Source organism: Equus caballus, chromosome 1, assembly GCF_041296265.1.
Source record: "Equus caballus isolate H_3958 breed thoroughbred chromosome 1, TB-T2T, whole genome shotgun sequence".
Lineage (NCBI taxonomy): Eukaryota > Metazoa > Chordata > Mammalia > Perissodactyla > Equidae > Equus > Equus caballus.
This window is the reverse complement of record NC_091684.1, coordinates 137,461,081-137,472,632: the sequence shown is the minus strand read 5'-3', so window position 1 is coordinate 137,472,632 and position 11,552 is coordinate 137,461,081.

Sequence of the window (11,552 nt, the reverse complement as noted above, 5' to 3'; positions counted from 1 at the left end):
TTGCCTAGCACAGAGCCTGGCACATAGAAGATGCTTGATAACTATTTATTGAGTAAATGATTAAATACAGCCAGGCAGTAAATGTGAGTGAGACCATTGGTCTTGCCGCTCTCTCGTGCCCGGGTTATATGATCAAGCTGTAGTTTCCCCTCCAGAGGGAGCTCCCGAGAGGTGCAGCAACTGCCTCTGGCTCTGTGTGAAGGATCTCATTGTCAGTGACCTCAGAGGAGCAGAAGGGATTACTCACGAGCCTGGGTTCCAGAGATGGAGCTGGTGAGGCTGAAGCTTCAGGGCCTTTCTCTTGTACTGGCCCTTCCAAGGCTGGGCATTCCCTGTGGGGGTGCAGGGCCTCTGTATTAACCTATGCCCCAGTGGTGTCAGCACCACCCCACAACCGCAGAGCTCCCCAACCCCTGGGGGATGTCACTGAGCGTGCAGGCCTGCCTTTAAAGCCCACGGAGAAGAATCTGAAGGCGACACCACTAAGATCCAGGCTGTACCGTCATGCTGCTCCTCGGGACCTGTCTGGCAGGTGCAGCTGAGCTGGGCCAGGTGCCCAGGTATGACCCCTGGGCACAAAGCACTCGCTGAGCAAGAAACTGCAGGGGAAGTTACGTGTGTGATATTACCGGAAACAAGCCGCGGAGCCGACTTTTTCCAACTATCAACTACACAGAACACATTTTGATCACCCATGCCCAAGGGAAGACTGAATTCTCTCTTTCTTTGTTATCTCTCTAACTCCCTCTTTCTTGAGGATTTTATAAAAGTCCTTCTTATGTAAAGGGGTGATCAAAAAAGATGCAGTTAGAAATGTTAAAATATAGGGAGAAAAAAGTATCAGTATGATTGTGGTCTGTTAGGTTGTCAATTATTAATAATAAAAATATTTTGGTAATCTGGATTTTGTGATGTTTGTGTTATTTGTCGTATTTTTTTAATTTTGCAATTTGAATTTAAATTTTGCAAATTAGAATTTCTAATTCTAAATAAATATTCACTTTTACACCTGATTTTATATTTATATTTTATATATTTTTTTCTTGGAGGGTCTCCCCTCCCCAAAATTGTACAACATGGGACCTGCACAGCATGGATATGTCTGTATGGTTCATGACAGACATTCATCATTGCTGTGGTCACTGCTTATTTTTTAGTGTAGGTATTTAATAAACACCCTTGAACCCACCACTCAATACCAAGAAACAGAACCCTGGGAAATTATTTCTCCCATCCCATCTTCCTGCCTCCTTCTGCTGAGATAACCACTGTCCTGAATCTTCTGTTCATCATTCCGCTACTTTAAAAACATGCTTGCCAAATACGCGCATTTAGTTTCAGCGTGTTTTTGTTTTTAATCTTTATAAAAGTGGCATTGTGCCATTTGTGTATCTGTGTTTGTGTTTGTGGATTGAAGACTCAACACGGTAAAGATGTTAATTCTCCCAAGATCGACATATATGTTTAACGCAATTCCTATCAAAATCCCAGTAAGATACTTTGCAGATATAGGCAAGATCATTCTAAACTTTATGTGGACAGACAAAAGAACTAGAATACTAAAATCATCTTGACAAAGAACAATAAATTGGGGGCAATCAATCCACCAATTTCAAGACTTACTAAATAGCTACAGCAATCAAGATTATGGTACGTGTTGGTGACAGGATAGACGCGCAGAACAATAGCACAGAATAGAGAACTCAGAAACAGACCCACACAAATATGCCAAACATTTTTGACAAAGGCGAAAAAGCAATTCAAGAGAGAAAGGATAGTGTTTTCAACAAATGGTGCTGGAGTAACGGAACAACCACAGGCAGGAAAATGAACCTCCATCCAAATCTCTCACCTTAGAGAAAAATTAATTCAAAATGAAATTACAGACTTAAATGTAAAGCACAAAACTATAAAACTTTTGGAAAAAAACATATGGGAAAATCTTTGTGATCTAGGGCTGGGCCAGCAGTTCTGAGACTCGACTCCAAAAGCATGAGTCATAAAAGGAAACGTGTAAGTTGGACCTCATCAAAATTAAAACTTTATTCTGAAAAATACCTTGCTTCACCATATGGTGAAAAACAAGCTACAGACTGAGGGAAAATATTTGCAAGCCGCATGACTGATAAAGGACTAGTATTTAGAATATCTAAAGAGTTCTCAAAACTCAACAGTAAAAAATCCAAACAATCCAGTTAGGAAAAAGACAAAGGATGTGCACAGACATTTCACCAGAGAAGATATGCAGAGGGCAAATAAGGACACAAAGAGATGTCCATCATCCTCAGCCATTGAGGTAGCACGAATTCAAACTACAATGAGATATCACTGCTCTTGGGGTGGCTGAAATAAAAAACAGCGACAGTGTGGAGAGACCGGATCACTCATGTATTGCCAGTGAGAACGTCAAATGGTACAGCTTCTCTGGAAAACAGTTTGGCCATTTCTTTTAAAACTAAACATGCAACTACCATATGACCCAGCAATTGCACTCCTGGGCACTGATTCCAGAGAAAGGAAGACTTACGCTCACACGGAAATCTGTACATGAATGCTTACAACAATTTTATTTGTGATAGCCAAAAACTGGAAACAATTCAGATGTCCTTTAACAGGTAAATGGTTAAACAAACTGCGGTACCTCCACACCATGGAATGCTATTCAGCAATAAAAAGGAATAAACTATTGACACATGCAACAACTGCGCTGAATTTCCAGAGAACTAGGCTGAGTGAAAAATGCCAATTCCAAAAGGTTACACGTCGTATGATTCCATTTATCTAACATTCTTTAAATGACAAAGTTACAGAAATAGAGAACATGTGTCTCCCCTGCGGTTGTCAGGGGTTAAGGAGGAGATGGGGACAGGAAAGAAGTAGATGTGGCTATAAAAGGGCGTTGTGGGAGATCCTGGTGGTTGGAAACGTTGTGTCTTCCCGGCTGTATCAATGTCAGTATCCTGGTTGTGATACTGTACTAGAGTTTTACAAGATGTTACCACTGGCGGAAACTAGGTGAAAGACAGGTGGGATCTCTATGTTGTTTCTCACAAGCGCTTGTGAATCTACAACTAAACTACATGTCTCTCACTTTTCTGGGGATAAGGGAAAAGAGAGCATTAGTCGAAGTAATTTGAAAAGTCAATGGTGTTCTACAGATATAACAGCTGCTATGGCTGCTGATGTTGACCATGCTGGTACCTCTAGTGTGACTAAAGACTGTGGATCACAGCTCTGCTTTAAAGTAAGCAACCCTCAGCGTCAAGATGGGAGATTGGGTTCAAATCCCAACCTTACTCTTACTAAGCCCTTGACCTCTGGCAAGTCGCTCATGGCTCAGTTTCTTGGTCTACCGTCATCCTCTTCTACATTCCCTTTGGTTCAGATGGGGCTGAAGTGTCCTTCTGGCCAGGCGTAGGCACAGAGCTGAGGTCTGGCCATTCAAAGATTCATCAACCTAGCCAAAATGGTTGGTTCTGGGATTAGACTGTGATCAAGGCAGGACAAATTAGAGTCTTTCTCAAGCCTTGTTTTTCTTCTTCCTCCTCCTCCTCCCCTTTTCTTCTTCTTCCTTCCCCTTCTCCTTCCCCAAGAGCTATCAGAAAGGTCATTCTCTTTCTCCTCTGGGACCATGAGTGTAAGAATGACATGAGAACTACTTGAGATCTTCTTCCCAGCCACATGGAAGAAGCAAAAAGTTGATATTATCAGAGTTCCCAGACCTAGCCAGGCAATAAATATCTGTTTTTACTGATGCTAGTTTGATCAAGGCTTCTGTCACTGGCACTTGGTACTATGATTATTATTTCCTTTAACTACTTTGAGCCTGTTTTATTATCTCTAAAATAGATATAATAATAATAATCTCATTGGATTATTGTACTCAAATAGATCACACATATAAATCTTTGTTCCTTCCTCCTCCCCCCAACAGTTGATTAACTTGGGCCCAGGTGCAGGGAAGATGACGGCACAAAAGACTAACAGGTTGGAGGGGCTTAAAGATCATCTAGAGCACGCATCCAATACTTGACTCTTTCCTACTCTCCCATTCAGCTTTCTTGAGTCTTATTTTTTTATAATGAGGATAATAACCACTTTTTTATAGCACATGGTATGGTTTGGAGGATCAAACGGCTTGATGCGTATCAAAGCATTTTGCATAAAATGTAAGAAAATAGTTATCATCTTACGAGGAGCTTGCAGTCTGGCAACAGAGATAAGTAATACTCCAAGAACCCTGCAGGCAGAGGTTCTTAAAATACAGTGTGCATATGAATAACTTGAGGAGTACGGCAGGCTTTCGAGATGCACATCTCTTCCTTCTTACAAACACCCAGGTCATTCTGGTGTCACACTCTGAGAATCTTGCCCTAGTGACTAGAAAATAGGACAAGAACATGTGGAAAGGGAGCATTAAATGCTTGCTGCAGACAATCAGAGCAAGGTTCATCAGGAAAGTGCAGAAAAGGCAGCTGGTCTGGAGTTAGGATGGGCTCCTGGAGGGCTGCATAGGTAGGATTCTCCCAGAAGCAGACCCGGAGCCAAGGAGTCAAGTGCAGTGGATTGGTTAAGGGCGTGCTCTGACAGAAAACTGGAAAGGAGTGGGTGAAGCAGGACACGCCAGGGGAAGAAGCCAAGCCGGTGCACCTGCAGGTGAAGTGCCCCACTCAGCCTGATCCCAGGGGAGCTCTGAAGTGTGAATGACAACCCCATCCTTCCACGTGGCCAGTCATCAGCTGTAGGGTGGATGGGTGGGGAGCAATTCCTGCCATGTCCAGCTTTCCCTGCAGAGAGGCTGTTCTAGTGTCCAAGAGCAATGCACTGAGAGTCACGGGTACCAGCCATTAGCAACAGAGGCCCTAGAAGCTGGAGGACCGGAGCTGAGAGAATCTGGGCGGAGTATGGATGTGTCTGTTACTGAAGCCTGGGATAGCACCTTGAGGCTGGATGCACGAGCTAGGAAAGAGGAGGACATTTCAGCATCCAGGACTGATGGCACTGTTGGGTGGATTCAATGTGGCCAGGCTGCCACTCTTCTGTTTTTAAGTCTGGTATTCCCAGCAAAACACAGATAAAAATCCAGAGCCTTTGGGAATGTGTCTCAGCTTCCCACAGCTCCCCACCCCTTTGCCCCCCACCACACACATGAAAATGAAATATTTTTAGCCGTGCTCATTTGCTGTCTGTCTCTCCAGACAGGGTTACATAAGAAGGGGCTGTTTTCCTCCCGGCGGGCTTGCAAGGGGATGGTTAAGCTGCTCATGGATGGTAAAGCCATTTACACGTGGAGAAGCAGCCAGTGTGGCTTTGAGGGGTTGGCAGGTCTCAAACCTCTCAGTACATAAAGAGAAAACCTGACAAATGCCAGGGGGGTGAGGTGACTTCATACAGGAACTGATTTACCGCAACGATTGACACACAAGCCCTCCCACTGCCCCTGCCTGTTTGAATTTTGGGGATCAGAAAATGTTATAGCTGTGCAAGCACGTGATGTGGCCAGAACTGGTCATTCTAAAGACAAGAAAACTGCGGCCTCAGAGTGGGAAGGGAAGGGGACGAATACTTGTGACATAGAGTCACCATGGAGCCCAGGCACTGTGTTGGACACTTTTCTGGATTGTTCTGTCTTAGCCTGGGAAAGGCACTGTAGGGTAGGACTATGAACATCAGTTTAATAAGCAGCATACAAACTCAGAGCAACAGCATAGACTTCCCTAAGTCTCACAGCTAAGCGGGGAGGTGAGCTTAGAACCCAGGCCCGCCTGGTGCCCAGACAGGGCCCTTGTTTGTTTTTCTCAATCTTCAGGGGCAGTTGGGGACCGACTTCCTAGCCAGCCGTGAAAGAGCCTGTGCCTGCAGCTTCTCACTCAGCTGTCAGTACCACAACGCAGGGCCGCCATCTCTTCTGTTTACTTCTACATCCCAGTGCCTAGAACGGGGCCTGTAGGTGCTCAGGAAACATCCATTAAACGAGCCAACGAAGCGAACAAGCATTTCTTGCACACCCCCTTCATGCAGCTACCTGTCCCGTGAGAGAAGAAATAGCGCTGGCCCTTGGGGTACTCATGCTACAGTTGATAGGACAAGATGTCCACATGGAAAATGCTAGACACAGACGCACATAGGAGGTGATGTTGTTCAGATGGATCTGAGTTCATGGCAGCTTGTAGGGGGGCGAGGTGTATTTCACCACTGCTCTACCGTCCTCCACTCCACCTATGCTCTGGCCAAAAGGAGCTATTCCTCATGCCTTCCCAACCAGGGCCTTGGCCTGAAATAGGACCCCTTGATTCCCCATGTCCAGGTCCCACCAGCCTTCAAAGCTTGGTCATCTCCCACAGGGGGCCTTTCCTGATATTTCCAGTCAGAGAGGATTTCTCCCATCTCTGAGTTCCCATGACACTTGGCCAGTTCCTCCCTTGTGGCACATGCCTTATCTCCTCTACTGACCCACAAGACGGGTGTCAGGTTCTCTACCATAGCCTCAAACACCTAACAAAGAGCCTGCACACACTGGTGCTCCCCAGGTGTATGATGAGTAAGCAAACAGAGGAAAGGATGGAGAGATGGGTACCGGGCAGACAGGGGGCCTGATGCGTTTTGGAGAAGACAGTTGTCTCCATGGTATGATTCGAGGAGTGAAGGATCCAGCTCCCCTGGATCAAACCCACCCCCTGCCCCTGCCAGCCTGAGGCTGCCCTTCACATCCACCATTAGCCATTTCCGGCTTTGAGTTAGGATAGAGGTAGGAAGCCCCTCTCCCCTGGCTAAATGAAGCCCTTGGCTTCATTTCAACTCACGTATGGAGCAAGTAGCAACAAGTGACGACCCTACTGGATGCTTAGAGTTGCAAAAAAGGCAACATGGTTGTAAACATCCTTGGTATAATATCCTGGAGAAGTGGTTCTCAAACTGTGCTCTGAGCTACCCCTGGGACTCCATAAACAGCTTGCTTCTTATTGGTTCTTATCTCTCTCATTAGTTTTATGTTTCTCCCATTCCAGTTGTTTGAATGAATTTCACATTAAGAAGTCTACAGATCCATAAGACGGAACTATCACACCCTGTGTCTCATCCGCCTGTCTTTCTCTGTGTGTGTGGGTTCCCCAGCCGCCATGGGTGCCGGACCTGCACAGTGCTCAGAAAGCTGCCTCAAAGCGCGCACTTGCTTCTCACCAGACTGCAAGCTCTGAGGACAGGGACTGTCCTTGCTCACTGCATGTCCCCCAGCATCTAGCCCACTGCCTGCTCCCAGTAGGGGTTGAGTATTTCTTCTTTAGTTTTTTCACACAAGATGGGGAAAAGTAGAATGGATGGATTAGAGAGTTTGAGGAATTGGAGCATTTGGTAAAATTATTGATGAACATTTGACAGGTATCTTGGAACACTGTGGGGAAATGACTATGGGAATATAGAAAAGCAAGTAAATGGAGGTATTTGGGGGGACAGGAAGAAAGCCGTTATTAAGTCTAATCCTGCTCCTGGCAAGAGGACAAGTCCAGCTCCCTGGCTGAGGCCTGCCCTGCATCCTGCCACAAGGGGGGCCTTGTGCACATGTGTGTGGCCACGCCAGCCTTCATGTCCAAGTTCCAGCCACACTCCTTCAGAGACCATCCACCTCTTGGCCACCCCTAGGGCCTAGGGGTGTGCACTTGGCAGTGTGGACGCTCCTTGGGAGAGATGGTTCTAGAGAGGACTCCCTGGACATGGTTTTGGGGCCATTTGACCAGGGAATTCTGGGGTGCCAGGATCGCACAGCATGGTCAAGAAGGGAAGGGTGTAGGCCCAGAAAGGGACATCCCTTTGGCCTTGTGAAGTCCTCAGTCCTTCCAGAGAGATGCAGTCAGCAGAGGGCCAGTGTGGGGCCCACGGCAGGAACCTCAGGTCTAATGGGGGTGAACTTCAGGAGGAAAACAGAGTTAGGTGCCAAAGGGAGCAAACACAGTCCCCACATGACCCATCAGGAACAATTTCTTTCTTTCTTTTGTTTTTTTGAGGAAGATTAGCCCTGAGCTAACTACTGCCAATCCTCCTCTTTTTGCTGAGGAAGAGTGGCCCTGAGCTCACATCCATGCCCATCTTCCTCTACTTTATATGTGGGACACCTACCACAGCATGGCTTGTCAAGCGGTGTCATGTCCGCACCTGAGATCCGAACTGGCGAACCCCGGGCCACCGAAGCAGAACGTGTGCACTTAACCACTGCACCACCAGGCCAGCTCCAGGAACAATTTCTCCATAGGTATAATAACATGAACCCTGCTGACTGATTAACTGAAAGTCGTGCTTTGGGAAACAGGGGAGTAAGGAAGCGGGAGGTTCGTCGGTAAACGTGTTAGATCTCAAACTCTCATGACAGGAAGCCAAGAGATTCTGCCAAAAGCCCACAGGCCAAGAAACAGCAGTATAAACACATATATATTTCTTTTTAAAAATCTGAAAGTCAAAACCAGAAGGAAGAGCTAAAAGAATTGAAAGTTGGTGGCACTAGGGAGAGGACTCAAGGGTAAGGGGCAGAGGACTACAGTTTCTCATCAGTTTTTAGCACTATTTTTAAAAGTAATGTGTATGTGGTACTTTGATTAAATACAAATTGAAAAATAAAAGATGGCTTTGGTGGCCCTGTTGAGTATGGATGCAGGCAATGAGACTAGAGGCAAGGAGGCCTGGAGGCCGGGTGGGAGGGGCACAGGACAGGGCCTGGGGAGGCAGCTTTCCAGGGGAGGGGTGCCAGGGCGGGGCCCGAGTGAGCAGCTGCAGGTGTGGGGCCCCAGAAGGCTCCAGCGTTGGGGGACCCAGGGTCAGCTGAGGACAGGAATACCACAGGGCCGGCGAGGCAGGCGTCCTGGGCTGGCCTCGGAGTGAGGCGTGGAGTGTGGAATCTCAGTCCTGCGCTGGCTGCGGCTGCGGCGGGGGCCTTTGAGCCCCTCCGTCACCTCCCTGACTGTCATGCAGGCACTTTCATAACAGCTGGGAGGGGGCTTAGGGTTCCCACGGCAACGGGCCAAAGAATCCCAAGAAGGGAGAAGGAAAATGATGAAATCGAATCTGGCTCTGAAATAAAAATAGCCAGTAGTTGAGATTTTTAAGAAAGAGAAAAAACAAAAACAGCGTTTGGTACATGAGTCACCCCAGCTTCTTCCAATTACCAGCTTTTAGGCTCCAAAGAAAGCTTCCAACGGAGGAGCCTTGGAATGTCGGTGGTGGCAAGGACGTGAGCTCCGATCCCGCCTGCCGACTCTATGTTCGGCTCTTTGCAGTGAAATCGTCAGCCTGCCTGCCCAGAGCCGAACGCCTCCTCTGGCAGCTGGGTGCCCGAGAAAGACCAGTAGACAGGCTGCCAGGAGAACTGGTGCAAGTCACACCCCTCTTGGGGCCTCAGTTTCCCCCTCTGCAAGTGAGGAGGCGGGACTGAGTGGTCTCAAGGCCCTGTCCGGCTGGATATGCTCTGCTGCGCTTCCGTGTGGCACAAGCAGCAGGGGTTGTGGTGACCATGCCCCCGGCCCTCAGACCATTCTGCTACATTCTAGGGGTGTATTCTTTGTCAACAGACCACAGAGACAAGGCTGATCCCTGGCAGGGGCTCCTATTCAAAACACTGCATGGAACTTTGGGGAAAAACCCATCCTTCCTCTGAGTTTGGAGCAGGGAGAGAAAACAGTCAGTGGGCTCAGGTGGGCTGGCCAGGGAGCCTTCTTGAGGCGGTTTCAAGCTTGGAGAATCAGATGGATGACCACTTGCTTGGGCTGGTTCAGGAAGGGAACCCAGATGCAGGGGGACGGACCAGACGACCTCTACAGAACTCCCTGCCCCACCCATGACTTCAAGGCGAGCCTGGTATGGCGTAATCTTCCCTTGCCCCGAGGTCTGCGCCATCTTGCTACGTCAACACACACCCTCTCCCTATAAAGCTCGGTCTTCATAACTTTTCCGGGGATTAAAGGCACCCACACTCCCAAGACTGGGGGTGGGAGAGAGTTCAAGTGGTGCAGGCTTTGAGTCCTGGCTCTGCTTCTTGCTAGATGAGTGACCCTGAGCAGGGCCTCGCAGGAAACAGCTCCTCACAGGGTTCAACTGAGCAGAATTTGCAGAAGGAGTTATTCACAGAGGTGCACACAGGGGTGAGGGGTCCCTCAAAGGCTGGGGCAGCCCCGGGGATTCCTACACAGGAGGTCGCCCTGCTCCTGGGCCTCACCCCTGGGGTAAGAAGAGGGAGTGTGTGACGGGAAGTGGTGAGAGCTGTGGCCCTGGGATAGGCGCTGAGGTCTGGAGACGCGGCCAGAAGAGGAAACCATGCCCTGCAGAGAAGGAGCTGGGCAAGCACGTCGACCCCCCTGTCCTCCTGCCAGGGCCCCCACTGGCCGAACGCAACTAGAAGCCAGAGGACAAGGGAGCGAGAGAAGCTGACTGTGAATCAGCCTCTCAGGGCACAGAGCAGCGGGGCAAAAGCTGGAGGGTGGATCTGGAGGAGCAAAGGCCAGCACCCAGGACCACCGTCATTTGTAAAACGGTGATGATAATGACATCTGTGTCATAGGGCTGTTGTCAGAACTAAAGGAATAAATCTCTACGTCTATATCTAGTGCTTAGAACAGTGCCTGGCACATAATACATGCTGTGTGTTTACTATTCCCATATTGTTACCAGGCCCCCCCCAAACATGCTCCCATCCTCTAGGCACCCAAGTTTCCGTCCTCCCTTTTACCAAATCTGTTCCCTGCCAGCTGGCTCTGGAGAGGGCCTATGAATGGTTCCTACTAAGGTGTACACAGCTGCTCACAGCTCCAGGAGTCACCTCTGCCTGGGGGCACTGCATGTTACTAGGAACCATTGCACCTGCCTGAGTGTGAAGCTACGATAGTGGGGCCTTAGGTCTTCTGCTGCTGCTGCAATTGCAGGTGAGTGGTCTCCTCTTCCTACGCTAAACCGCAGTAACCAGCGGGAGACGCTGGGGAGGATGGAGGCTTCTTGTGGCCCCTTCCCTGGGGACTGAGCTCTGAGAATCTGACAGGCGGAGGTGGTTGAGCTCCACCTGTTGGCCACTTGCCAACACCCGAGAAGTCAGCCCTGACCCTGAGCTGGCAGAGTCCTCTGAGTGAGGCCCTTCAAAGCTGGGAGAGCACCTCCAGTGCCCAGAAAGGGGTGACCTACCCCCATCGCCCTGGAGGCTGATGGTGAGGCAGGATTTGAACCACGAGTCCTGACCCCCAGGCTTAGGTCCTTCCTTCACACCCACTGTGGGCTTTCAAGTCCACGCCCTGGAGTGGCTGGAGACATCCCTAGGCGCCGTCTGAACTCACCAGTTGGCCCTTGAACAGCTCAGACTTTCAGCCAGAGGGGAATGTGTGACCCAGAGATACTTCAAGTGTGACTCAAGCTGAGAGTGTAGACTCTTCGGGGTGCTGAAGGCCCCCTGTTCTCAGCTCTATCTGGCAGTTGTGACCTCTATCCTGGGCATGTGGCCTTGGCAAAGACTCTCTCCCTGTTCTCACCTATAGAGGTGCCCCCCAAGTGAGGCTCCTATTGACCCCAAAATGCCCCTCCTTCCA